At 44.3% G+C, this 13,578-nt stretch overlaps 1 protein-coding gene across 7 annotated transcripts in view; it reads right to left on the bottom strand.

Moving 5' to 3' along the window:
• Nucleotides 1–13,578, bottom strand: part of LOC113833667 (urea transporter 2) — a 253,969-nt gene that overhangs the window by 98,965 nt on the left and 141,426 nt on the right. For 2 of the 7 annotated variants that reach the window (XM_027397964.2, XM_027397962.2), the window contains exon 3: nt 380–587. The exons of 3 other annotated variants lie outside the window; for them this stretch is intronic. The gene's annotated coding sequence lies outside the window, so the exon portion shown is untranslated. Of the gene's footprint in view, nt 1–379; nt 588–1,818; nt 1,933–13,578 lie in introns of all 7 variants that reach the window. 2 more of the 7 variants (XM_035440040.1, XM_027397965.2) reach the window with 2 other exon arrangements.

The following is a 13,578-nucleotide window of genomic DNA, read 5'->3' as shown; positions in this document are numbered from 1 at the left end:
ATACTTCTGGGTTATGCATGTAACAGGGTTAATTTTGATATCTGTAAAAGGGACATTTTGGTATCTGTGAAGGTGTTTCCAGAGAGGAGTAAATAATGGGACAAGGTCCATTCTGAATGTGGGCAGTATTATTCTGTAGGCTAGTGGTCCGGAATGGAACAAAAGGAGAATACCAGTGTAGACATTCACCCTGCTTCCTGCTGGCATGGATTCCATCATATACTTGGATTGCCACAGATTCTCCTGAAGTGCTTGGGGCCAACCATCCAATGACTAGAGCCTCTGAACCCATGAGCCGAAGTACACTCTTTCCCCCTTTAGGTTTTTTTTCCCACAGGTATTTGGTCAGAACAATAAGAAAAGTAATAAATCCATTTACCGTTTGCCTTATCCAGTGGCCGAAGTGTCTGTGAAACATGCTTCCTTTAGAATGCTCTTACTCCATATCACTCATTGACTCTAGTGTTTCAGCACTTGCAGGCACAGGCGAACTTAAAGTGCTTGAAGATCCACTGTTTGGGTCAAGCAACACACATAATAGTCGAAGAAGAGTTTGAGTTCAAAGTGAGAGTCTAAGGATCTGCAGCCTGTGGATGTAGTATATCATGGAATTTTAGAACCAAAATAGTAAGTGGCAGCTTACTGCTACAGAGCTCTTAAGGGATGGGTTGGGTTTAGAGCGAGGGGCTGTCCTCTTTCTCTACTTCCTTTCTGTTAAGGGAGGCCAACCTTGCCCCAGTCCACATTAACCCCTCAGCAGCTGGCCTTCCTCAATGGCACACACTTGCTAAAGACCAAATACACCTCCCCCCCCCCCCGTTTATCGGGAATGGATTGGTACAGTTCCAATTCTTTCTTCATTTTTGCCAACTCTATAATTTAACACAGAAAAGAACAATGGCCAAGAGTCTAAGACTTACAGTTTTAAAGGCCTTTTCTGACTAGAGTGGGGACATGCAGATGGCAAACAGAAGACTGAAGATGATTGTGATGAGTTTTAGGAAACAATACTGGTTAGAAATGTTTGATAAAGGTCCCAAGGGTGCTTGACTGTCCATCCCAGGACTGTCTCCCACTGTCATTTGGAGCCATATTGCTGTGTGTCTATACTTTTGGCAGTTAAACCATTGAATGAGTCAAATACTTTTTCCATAAAGGTATGAGTACTCCATAGTAAATCAGGCCTGTTGTCACTAGTCCTCACCTAATTATCCATATGTAGCCAGCCAGGATGAGCTTTCCCCTTGAAATCTCTATTTCATACAATATTGATTTCCCAGATACATTGCTCTGAGATGTAATCAGTGGCTAGGGATGAGATAGGAAGTCTGGAGTAAATTCATCTCAGGTTGCCTTTTAATAGCGCTGATCCCTAAATCTTGTATCTTATTTTCTAAGGAAGAAGTTCCTAGTGGACTCTAAAACTATAAGAAGTGCAGTATCAATGTATTAATGAATCAATCAGAGCAAAGTAGAGGGGTCGGTTCAAGGCTAAGTGATGATTTTTATTGCAAATAGGGTACACCAGGATGATGAAGGGCTGGGCTTAGAGAGAATGAGGGCAGCATGTTTTCTTAGACTGGAGGCAAAAGAAAAAAACACATAAGAGGAATCTTGAAGCTGAGTACTGAAGTAACAGTGTGATAGGGAGGGGCTCACCTGCCTGATGCTGTGTGATGGTGAGAGGCTCAACTGTCTGATGCCCTTCTAACCAGCACAATGTCTCAAATGCAATTCAGGTTGTAACCAGCACCCAATGTTCAGAGAGAAAAGTGAAAGGTGGCACTTTCCCATACAGTTTCCTGGGAGTGTTCTTACCTCACACTACTTGCAACAGGTCTCTCTGCTGTTGTCAACTGAGCATTTGCCACCAACTTCCCAGTATCCAGAGTGTAAATATCCACAGGACCCACCTGCCTTGCATCTCTGCTTCTATCAGAGAGATTAGATGTTTGGATTCAAACAACCAAGCTTCAGTTCTTGCTCTCACTGGATGTCTGTTGTGGTTTATATTATTATTTGGGAACTCCAGATGACAAGGGGCTAAAGAAAGAAGCGTGCTTCCAGGAGGTTTTGTCTCAGGACTTGGATGCTTCAGCTTGGGCATGACTTACCATGCGTGTGTGCTCACACAGGTACATGTATGTATGCAATGTGCAGGGACTCTTCCTACTTCATCTGTTGAGCAGGGTCTCTTGTGTCTTGGAGCTCATCAAACAGGCTAAACTGTATGGCCAGTGAGCCCCAGTGATCTGCTTGCCTCCCCCTTCCCAGTGCTGGAATTGCAAGCAAGGGCTACAGTACCTGGCCTTTTTACTTGGGTTCTGGGGATTAAACTCAGGTCCTCCTGTAGTCAAGGAGCCATCTCTTCAGCTGGACATCATGCTTTCCTTTCCAACTCAATGACTGGCAACACTGTCTGAAGCTCCACTTATCTTGAGTGGGAAAGGCTCTGTTGTGGCTTCTATGTATTTCTAACTAGACATATACATTCCCCGAAGGTTGGGTCACACTGGTCTCCTACTTCTCTGACTTAGAACGTGTTGGGCAGACGGAGCCCTGGCCACAGGTGACCATCAGCATAGTCCCTTACAGCCCTTACAGTGACCATCAGTACAGTCCCCACACCACAGGACATGATTCTCATTAGGTAGACCAAATAAATCATGAGAATGGCTCTGGGCATCAAAAATCACTTTGTAAGATACAGGAAAAGCTCACTGAGTCACTGGGTGCTGATGTTGCTTTGTCCACTGTCCAATGACCTCATCTGATTCTCAGGATTAGACAGTCAACACTTCTACTAATGACCTCAAAAGAGCTCAGCATCTGGGTGACTTGATTTCAGGGAACCTAGTAGAATCCAGAAAAGATCAGGCCAAACCAGGTGAAACATATACCTTCTCTGACCCAGGGCCCTGAGGTCTGTAAGCAACTGGGTTGTTCTTCTCTGTACTTTTCTACTCCTGATAGATCTGTTTCTCATGTAACAGACTGGCCTGGTAAGCAGGTTTAAAGCTTAATATCAACAACACATGCTCCTTACTGCCGTCATTGACTTTGAACCCTAAAGTTCTGCAGTGAAGTGGTCAGCAAAAGTGGAGACCCAGAGGGTCAGGCAGGCAGCTTACTCAAGGCAGGGGTCTGATGACAGGGAGTAGCTGTCCCCTCACACTTCTCAGGGTGTTGTAATCCTTGGAAATAGACCAGCTTTTTCAGAAATAGAACAAAAATAACCCCAGGCTTCTGAGCTCGAGGGGTACTCTGACTCCTTCCTAAACTTTTAGGCATCCCCAGATATTAAATAAAAGGAATACGTAGCCCTCTATCCAAGGACAACAGCTTGGAATCAGCAGACATCTGAGCTGTCTAGCTGGCTTGTCCTCTAGCATCCAGGGTCTCTTTAAGATGCAGAAAGCTAGGAGGTAGAGAGGTCAAAGGCAGGGCGGTGGAAGTTTCCACACTCTGTGTCTGGGCCAGTGTCTGTCTATCTCCACTTGGAAGGGTGGGCCCTGTTCCCACAGACTAGAGGTTTATGAGTTCAGCTTGGGAGGAGGCTTCATTCTTATTTTTCTGAGGAGCAAGTGGGCCTCTCTTTGGTTGTAAAAAGGTAGGGAGAAAGAAGATTTAGTGCTGGTGCCCTCATTGTGGGGATGTATTGCTGGCCTTTTGTCTCCTGTGAGCTGCATGGGCACACTCACAAGTATGTAGAATGTGTATTCACACATATAATCTGCCCACCCCCAGTTCTTGTTCTACTAATACACTGAAATACTGAGGGGCAAGAGTTGTAAATATGGAAGGCCCATGTAGAGGTTAAACAGAAACCAGAGATCTGTGACCAGCTGGCTGAAGCCCAAGTGTTGAGGAGAAATAGTGATACGGAAATAAGACTGGCCTGGAGAAGCAGGCTTGATGGGGTCAATAAGGACAAGAGTATGTATGTGTGTATATGTTTGTATATACATGTATGTCAGGGTAACCACAGGGAGAGAGCAACTATTAATTTTCAATTTTGATGGCCCTTAAGTGACTCTTTAATTTGGGGAATCTGACTAGGGTTCTGTGTATATTGGGGAATTACACATTTTCTTCATGGAAGGTGGTACACCATCTTGGTTTATAACTGTCTGAATCTGTGCTCCAACTCTGCTACTCCTGGCTATGTCAAACTCTATAACTTCAAAAGCTTTAGTTGGCTTGCCAATGGAATGATCTGAAAAATGGTATTATGGAGCTGGGACTGCTGAGGGCCCAGGATATGACATCTAACATGACTATCCCTTGATTTTTTTTTGTTTGGACAGGTATCGAGTGTATTTCCTTACCCAAGCAAGTATAAATCATTTAGCATTCTTACTCCTGCAGCAGACATGACTCCAACATTTCTCAATTCCCGTAAGGAAGCACATGGTCATTGAAACAAACATGCATTTTTCTTCACTTATCTCTCCACCTGATTCTTTAGTACTTTGTGACTTTCAGTGGGGACAGAGCTGGAGCTGAGGGACCAGGATAGAGTCATAGATGGTGGAGCTGAGTGACCCTTCTGAAGTGGTAGTGAGGTCATTCCTCAGGCTCATTGGCTATGTGTGGGGACAAGTTGTCAGGGTATGCTGACATAACCCTGGAGAGGAACCAGAAGCTGTCTATGTAAGTCAGAACTGATGCATGTGGTGTGTAAAGTATGCTGTCAGGGGCTGAGGGAGAGCTTGGGCTCTACCACAGACTAAATGGGAACTGTTGGGCAAAGTGTCTCACCTTCCTGGGTATTAATGTCCTGCTTCTTTGTTAGGCTGATGCTCATTGTTATTCTAGGGCATTTCTACAACAGGCTTTATACTCACCCCTTAATTCTCTTCCCTATACATGCACCTGTGCTCACAGCATATATGTACGTACCTTTGTACAGGGGTGCATGCATTTATATATAGAATGCCATGTACTTACAGTACTTACATGAACCTGTGCATAATAAACACACTCTGGCACGCAGGTGTGCTCTTCCTCAGCAGTCTGGGTCATATACAATATAGGCTCCACTCCTGCTTTCTTGGTCCCTCCCATCCAGCTCTGATCACCCTGTACCTGAACTTCAAGGCTGCCCCACACCAAGTCCCACTTCACTTTCCTTGTCATTTAAAGATTATTTAATATAGTTCTGAGATACTTTTATCTCCAAATACAGTCCCAGACAACCGTGTTCAAGGGCCTCTTCTCCGGATCACCTAAATGTGTAGAAGTGAATTAGCACTATGTGTTTACATGGTCCTCAAGCTTTGTGTATTTGGTGAGGCCTCTCAGCCATCATCTATTAATACCATTGTTTCTATAACTTCTGATTTTGCTACCCATCCTACTTCCCTCATATAGGGTGACACTGAAATAGCATTTTATGAACTACTAAGCAACTGTTGAGTTTGGGGGCACAGTTTTGGCTTGTGTTCATTTGATATACATAGCGTTTACTTATCTGTAATTTACTATCACCAATTGTCAAATTTAAATGTTCAACTTTCAAGAACACCCATGAAACTTATTGTGCCGATGCCCTTTGTGTTGAGTTGAAAGGGAATGAAACAATGGGGAGGCCCAAGTATGTGTGTCCTACAGGGCCCAGCATTGGGAGCTCATGGATGATGGAAGAGAAACAAGCCACTTGGTGGAAAACCCTTCCCATCATCAGGTCCATAAAGGCATAAGCAGGTGATTGTCATCGCTACTCATCAAAATGCAAGTTCTCTCTTGTCAAGAATATATTCGATCAAGCAAAGTAATATAATTAATTATGCTGTTCATCTTGTTTCTTTTTTGATGGGCATTGCTGACAGGATTTATCAGAATCCCAGTGTTTAAATGTCTTGCTAATGTGACAGGAAATACCGATGTTGACAAAGATACCATAAAACTCATCATATGCCACTAAGATGGGGACATCAATGACAATCTGGTTAGGAAGTTTCATAAACTCAAAGAGCATTTTAGATTTGTTGCTATAAAAGAGAAGTTAAAATGCCCCCGAATTCTCATAGCTCATATAGAAAAGATACTTGACAGAGGTTTCTGCAAAGTTAATAGCAGTCCTGAAAACTCACATGGCATTACCAGTGACGAATTGTGAGGCTGAAAGAGATTTTTCTAAGCCGTGAATAATAAAGTACCAAATTTGATCAGCTTGTTAGATGAGAGACAGAATTATCTTCATATTCTCTGTTTAAAAATAATATTGAAAAGATTACAGTCATTTAAAGAGATGATCAAAGTGCTTGCTGACAAAAAAATGTAGGAAGAAAAGTATTACAGATGTGTGCCAATTATTCTAAAGTTTGTGGTGCCTGAGGAATTTGTCAGCTTTTCAAATGTGCAGTTTGTTGTGACTTTTCTCTTTCTCATTAAAATTTCACTTTCTGACATAATTTAGTATTTGCAATTTTGAATTATTTTTCTGCAAGAAAGTTTCCTGCGTCACATGAGCTCCAGGCCCTACAAATTGGGTCTCATGTTTGTTCAGCCTCTGCTGAGAGAGCCCTTTTCTGCTAGCCACTTATCAGCCTGGGTGCTAGCAGGGGCTTGGGTCACGAGGCCAGGGTCTGGGTAGTTCTCATGGGGCACCCACCAGGAGCTGGTAGAGAATATGCGTCTTGGAGACATCACAGGTCTTTGGAGACCCACCTGCCTCTCATTCTGTCACACTACCTGAGAGGGCCCAAGCCTTCCCACTAACCATCTTGTCAGGACCTGGCAGGTCCCTGCCAGCCCCCCTACATTTCCTTTTAATAAAATTTAATGTTTTCATTTTCAAAGACCTCGAAAATCCAAACACTTTTTTAAAAGCCCTGAGGAACTATAAAAATTAATAGCACAGGGATAATTTCTTTTTCAGTGGCGACTCAATTAAATCTGCCAAAGTCAGGCTGTGATTTAAATGTGCCACTTGCAGAGAGACCAGGGCAGAGTCGGCACAGGGAACGAAACAATAATATTTACCAATTACCCTCTTGGATGTTTCCCACCCGGCCCTTTTCCCCCAGGGAGGATTTTCCCCCTCCCTCCTTCCTCTCCAGGGCCAGAGCTCAGCATCTCTAATTGTTTTCTCCTTGAATGGTCACATTGCTATCAACAAGTGACTGAACTTTGCTTCCCAGGGTAATGGAAAAATACCACCCGGGCAGGCTGCCTGGGGCCACATGGACATCGTTCTGCATGTAGGCCTGAGTTCAACTTTGAAAACTGGAGAGGAGGTCCAAGTTCATCACAGCCAGATGCTCCGGGAAGACTAGACATTTCAGATTCCATGCTTAGTACTGCCCCAGGGCACTTGTCCCTGCTGTTTCGTCCTCTGGAATGTCCTCTTCTGTGCAGTCATTGAAGATAGACCACGGAGCACTCCTTGAGGATCTTAGGAAGCTTTCCCAGTAAAACCTTGTGGATTTCTTCCTTTATCTCCCTTCAATGCGTCTATTTTAGGCCAGCCTACCCTACCTTGATTACATATAGGCTGTTTGGGCACTGCACTGCTTCGGAGATTTTTTTTTTTTGCTTTAGAGATTTTTTTTAACATACAGTTCTATGATAGGCTTATCTAGACTATAAGCTGCTCAAAGGTAAGGGCTCCTCTGTGAACATCCTTGGCATTACTCTCTATATAATGCCCAAACCTCTGCATCCAATGGAAGCTCCCATGTTACATTGGAGGAGGTGTAGAGACTTGAATCACTTCTCTATATTGAAGGAAGGACTTGTGTGCCTTGGAATATAGGGACAAGGATTCTGGTGATGAAAACATGAGAAGTGCAGGAGGTCAGTGTCCACCAGTGGGGTACAGGTAAAGAATATGGAGAAAATGATGATTTGGCACAGACTAGTTCCAATAAAGGAAAGGAAATGGAGTAGAGTCATTAATATGATCCAAGAGGTTGAGGGTGAGGGCATGGAGGCCACACAAGAACAACTGAGGAGAAGCTGAGTTTCATCTCATTTCAGAGAGATCAAACTATTTTTTAACATTCCTTTAAAGATCATGTATTCCTTGCACTTACTGTGTTAGTTCCCACTTTCTGTCCCTCCATAGGGACTCTAGACAGGATCCTATAGAATGCATGAGGGTGTTTATTTCAGAAGCAACGTCATCTAGAGTCAGCCTACTAACCTTCAGTCTATCTATCCTAGGGCAGAAAGTTCTGCAAGGAGAACAGAGGACTTTAGGCAAGAGCAGGCCAAGTCCCTGAGGTTTATGGGTGGAAAGCAGGTTGTAGCAAAGCTGTCCAGGATGGAAAAGAGGGCCTTAGTGGTAGTGACAGGGTCTTCATCTGTGGTAGTGATGGTCAGCTACTGAGTTTTGGGTTTGAGCAAAGCCATTGAGCCTCCCTGACCCAGATTCTACATTTTTAGAAAGGGAATTATGTCACTCTGCTAGATCGCTGAATAAAACACTTAAAGGAGTTCATCAACCACTGAGAGCTCTCTAAATACACACAATCTCTGTGGCTGGCACCGCCGATTCCAGATAATGTAGGTCAGTCTAGATGAAAGAGCAAGCTGATGACTAGATGAAGGGATGAGCTCCCTAGGGAGGGGACAAAGTTTATGGGTCCAGAGATACAAGGTATGGTTGTGAGGGCAGAAGCAGGATCTATACAAAGACATTAGTCTCATATTCGGGAATTCTCTGCACCAGGATCACAATGTAGCAGATCTTTTAACATCTCAAGGCTAGACATCTTGCCTTGTAGACTTTGTAGACTTGCCTTGTAGATCATCTCAAGGCTAGACATCAAACCTCTTTTTCCCAGAGGAGAGCCCTTGGCATGAAGCCCATTGCTTGTAGCTAGTGAAAGTCTTTTGGGTTCTGGCCCAATGAGTATGGCTCAAACTTGAGCCTACACCAAAGAGAAGGTGGGAAGCAAAGCTGTCCCTCCGATGCTAGTAATCTAGTGTCTTCTGGGTTTAGCCAGATGGCACACAGAAAGCACAGACTACATGCTTAGAAAGTGATGAGATGATTAAAATGGGGCTCAGAGAAGACTGATACAAGTCCAAGATGGATGTTGTGGGAGATTGCAAGATAGTACACTTTCATAGCATGAGGTACTATCTACTGAAGGCACCTAACTCCCCACTGTTCTGGGAGGTGAAGTCTGAGCATCCTATTTGGGCACTGAAGCTTTCCACAAACAGTCCAGATGGACTTTCTGGCATTTTGTTTCCCTTTGGCTGTCCTGCACAAACCTCTTTGCACTTGCCAACCTATCTTAAAACATCATGTTCCTTTCTTTCTGGGCAATTCTATCCTATCATTAGGGCCCCACTCAAACCTCCTCCTATTCTCACTGGATTAAAGGGTTTAACTTCAACCACCTCTTTTTTCCTTCAGGTATATTTCTAACCTCTTTAGGGGTTCCACGCCTCTACCCGTTAACTGGTCTTCAAGCGTTCCTTGCCTTACACTGTAACTGTCGAATGGTCTCACCTTTCTTCAATGTTTGCATCCCCACAATGTAATTAATTGCATTTAGCTTGTAATTCCTTGTGTCCTCCCATTCAGATACATGTTGATTTGCTGGGAAGATAGAGTACTTTGTGACACAGTGACATATATCTCTTGGTATCTTGGAACAAACGGAAACTTGAGGGAATTAGAAGTTTTCATGCTCTTCAAAGTATAGGCATTTAGCAGGTGGTCAACAGCAGCTTCAGTGTTCATTCCATATTTCCCCTCCTACCCTAGTGACACTAGACTCATCTCCAGTCTCTTTCTTCTGTGGGGCTGATGCTTTTGTGGATTCTTTGACCCTCTATCTTTTCTACGCTATACCACTTCCATTCCTGGGACACAAGCTTACACCCACAGTAGTCTTCCATGAGAATTTTGCCACTAGAGCCATTCTTTTCTCACTTCTACCCTTTTCTGCGTTGTGCCTACTACTTAAACTCTTAGGGTATCAGGGTTTGATTGAACCTGAAATAGTTTGCCCAGCAGGTGGCCCTGTTTGGGGAATGTTTGGAAACTTGGGCAAGTAGCAGCCAGCTAGAGGAAATGGACCTTTGAGGTTTATACTCACTCCTTATTCTTGCTCTACTCTCTGTTTCAGGATCCGCTGTGATATGAGCAGTCTTGGCCCCACCACGTCTTCTGTCTTTCCTGCTATGATGGAATGAACCCCTGAAACCATGAACTGAAGCAAATCCTTCATTCCTTAAGTTGTCCCTCTATTATATAGCTCTAGCTGTCCCAGAACTCACTATGTAGACCAGGCTGGCCTTCACAGAGATCCACTTGCCTCTGCCTCCCAGATGCTAGAATTAAGGGTGTGTGCCACCACACTTGTCTTCACAGTTCTTTTCAACCATGACAAAAGAAGTTCCCTTCCTTCCTCTGCAGGTCCAGAAAGGTCAGAATATTGGTGAGACGGGAAGTAAAGAGCTCTTTTGGATTTAATTGGTTTTTGCTTCATCACATTCTCTTCAGCCCTTTTATCCATAGATTGCTATATATTCTTTTAGTTTGGAAATTTCCAGGTGCTACAAATATCTCACATAATGGACAAATGTCAGCTAAACTTAATGTGTAAAAGACCAGCCCTGCATGATGCTCAGGTTTCAAGATGGCAGGCATGGAGGGGTTCGGAGACATGCCCCCATAGTAATAGGACCTTTGCAGCCTACTCTCTTGTCAACACCCACTTCACCCTGGAGTCCATCTTCTACCCTGCCTCCTGTTTTCACTACAATCTTTTCACCCCCACCGCACTGGGCAGAGGGGTACCCCTTCACTTCCCCCTTCTTTTTTTCCCCACCCAGTCATTCCCAGCACAAAGTTCCATTCTTCATTAATGCTGTTTTAAAGCCAGCATGGAGCTGTTTTCCAGATGTGGCCATGCGCGGACAGTAATTGTGCTCTGTGATCCCTTCCAGCTGCTCCAGTCGCTTGCCAACAAATCCCCCCACCCCCACCTGGCGGCCCCAGGAGTCCATGTTTGGGGGCTGCAAATTAGGACAACCGTTGTAAAATGATCATGTGTTCCACACTGCCCTTCCCCAGAAGAATTATAGACTTTATAACTGAGCTAATTGGCATTAGGTCTTGCCCGAAAGGTCAGCAGAGTGGCAGGGAAGCAGGATCTTTGGAAATTGATTGGCTGTCTCTCTCTTCTTCCCCTGACCCCCCTTTCCCTTTTGAAATATGGCTTACCTGCCCCGCAGAGTTGCTGACTCTTGTAAATTACTGCTTTGGCTGTACGGAACTATGACACATTGTTTTACATTGCATGGAAGGCAGTATGGACGCTGAAGGGCTGTGTAATTATACCCTGCAAATGCTTCTACCTCACCACAAGCTTCAACCCTTGTGCACCTCTGTGAAGTGAGGCATTGTAACTTTCCTTACCTTCAAAGCACTCATGATTTATCTAAGGGCAGCATACAGCCTTGGGCTTTTTATATCTTTTTCTCCTCATGCATGTCGGTTTATTTTGAATCATCTTGTGGTCCATATACCCTTTCCTTCTATTGTTTCTCACATGGGAATCCTTGCATGGTACTTTTACATTCCACAAATTCTTATTGAGCATATTATAGTTGGGATGCAAGACTGGCTTTGGGAGGGAAAGAAAGCTATGTTGTGGAATAAAAAACATATTTAATCTGCAGATTGTGTGGTTCCCTTCCTGTCTGGGGTAAATTGAAGCCTATGGCTTCAGATGTGTGCCTTTCTTCACCTTGGACTTTCTACTTGGAATTTGACATGGAAAGTCTTTATTGAAACATATATGGTAACTGGGTGGAAAAGCTCATTAAACCTGTGCATATTAACACTCCCTTTTCTTAGTAGGGGTTCCTGAGAATCTAATGAAAGTTGACCTCATAGTGTGCACTCTTTCAGCTACAATCTCGGACTGATTTTTGGATCTGTTGGTTTCCACTTAGGGATGGATTCTGGGTGATGATCTGTGCTTGGTTACCATCCACACCCACTGGCATTTGAGCCTGTGAGCTCCCTTGACATATTCTAATAGAGAGGCTGGAGAAACAAGGCTTACACTGGTTGAAGGGACGGGCAAAGGGAGACAGAAAAATCTCAGTGTCTACTTTGGAGGAGCAACATGATTGCTGGGTCTGAAAAAACAAATTACTGTTTGTTTGTGTAACTCTTTCAAATGTGTGAACACTTGGACTACAGATGCTGTGGATTCATTTAGTGTTTGCCTCATCAACAATGCCACTAAGACTGTGTTGCCATGGTGGAGAAAATTTGTAAGGTTAGAAAATGCTGTGGAATGTAAGGAGGACTCTGCATGGGGAAATTCAGGAGCTCCCTGTGTAGTGTGTCACTTTGGGTGTGGCTACCATCATCTCTCATCTTGGTTGCTGTAGTAGCCTGAGAACACATCTTCCGTCTGTCTCCCCCTGGCACTGCCACCCATGTCCTTATAAATGTCAGGCCCTTCTAAGTTACCTTAGGGTGGTAATGCTCTCCTTAAATCCAAGGACTTCCCATGGTCACCTGTTCTGGTCTCAGTTTTTATTCTCCTTCTTGCTTAGTTTATTCTCTCCCTCTAGCCTTTAGACCCCCTTCTGCATTTTAAAGACACTGAATGACTGATACATCGTTCCCATTTGCTGCTGTCTACCCAAGGTATTCGAATACCCAGTCTTCTCCCTTCCAGGTTACTGTTCTCCAGCTTCCATCCCACCTTGCCTTGTGTAATAGCTCCACCATCTTTCTTTTTTGCCCATAGCACCTGATATCACCTCACTTAAAACTTACTTATTTTGTTTCTAACTTCCCATCCGAATATCAGGTTCTTGGGAAGAGGCACTTTGGGGTATCCATGGTTGCAGCTACATGTGGTTTTGTGACATTTATGAGGACCCAGTGAATGACCAAAACAAGGAAAGGAAGCTCTTTCTCTTCCTGGTGGCTCCCTCTATTGCTCCTGTCCCTCAGCACTCTACTTGGCTGTCACTGGGGATATGAAGGCACTACCTCCTGTTGGTGACTGATTCTGACCATGACTGGAACCAGAGGCATTTTTGCAAAAGTATATGCAGAAAAAGAGAAGGAGTGAAGCGGATGAGGGCTGAGTGGACCACACAAGGGCCTCCTAAGGGACCAGCAAGTCCCACATGGACAGGTAGATAGAGTGAGAGGAGTCCTAAAAGGGGAGAGCAGAATCGAAGTGGGCGGTGGACGGGAATGAGCTGGGCATGGGCCCTGCTGTGTGAGAGTAGTTGTGTAATAGCAACTATCACCTCATGTCTCCAGCTCTCATCCTCATACAGCAGTATTATTTAGTCACTTGGGGGATCATTCTGAGGCAATAAAGCAAGGACGTTCTTCTTTATTTGCTGAAATTGGGAGCTGAACCCCAAAGTTCACTTCACTCATCAGACTCTAACCCAGATCCCAGCACTAGCTTGGGGTTACTTCTGACCCTGTGGTTTCTTAAATCTGCCTGGAGAGGGCTTCTGGTTTGTTTGTTCCTGAGTACCATTGCTCTACATAAACCCAGAGCCATGCTCTCCCCACCCTGCCATGCTCACTTAGGAGGCCAGTCACCTTAACTGGTTAATTTCTAG

Source organism: Cricetulus griseus, chromosome 2 (assembly GCF_003668045.3).
Source record: "Cricetulus griseus strain 17A/GY chromosome 2, alternate assembly CriGri-PICRH-1.0, whole genome shotgun sequence".
NCBI lineage: Eukaryota > Metazoa > Chordata > Mammalia > Rodentia > Cricetidae > Cricetulus > Cricetulus griseus.
Note: the sequence above shows the minus strand (reverse complement) of the source record. Positions and strands in the feature narration are given on the sequence as shown.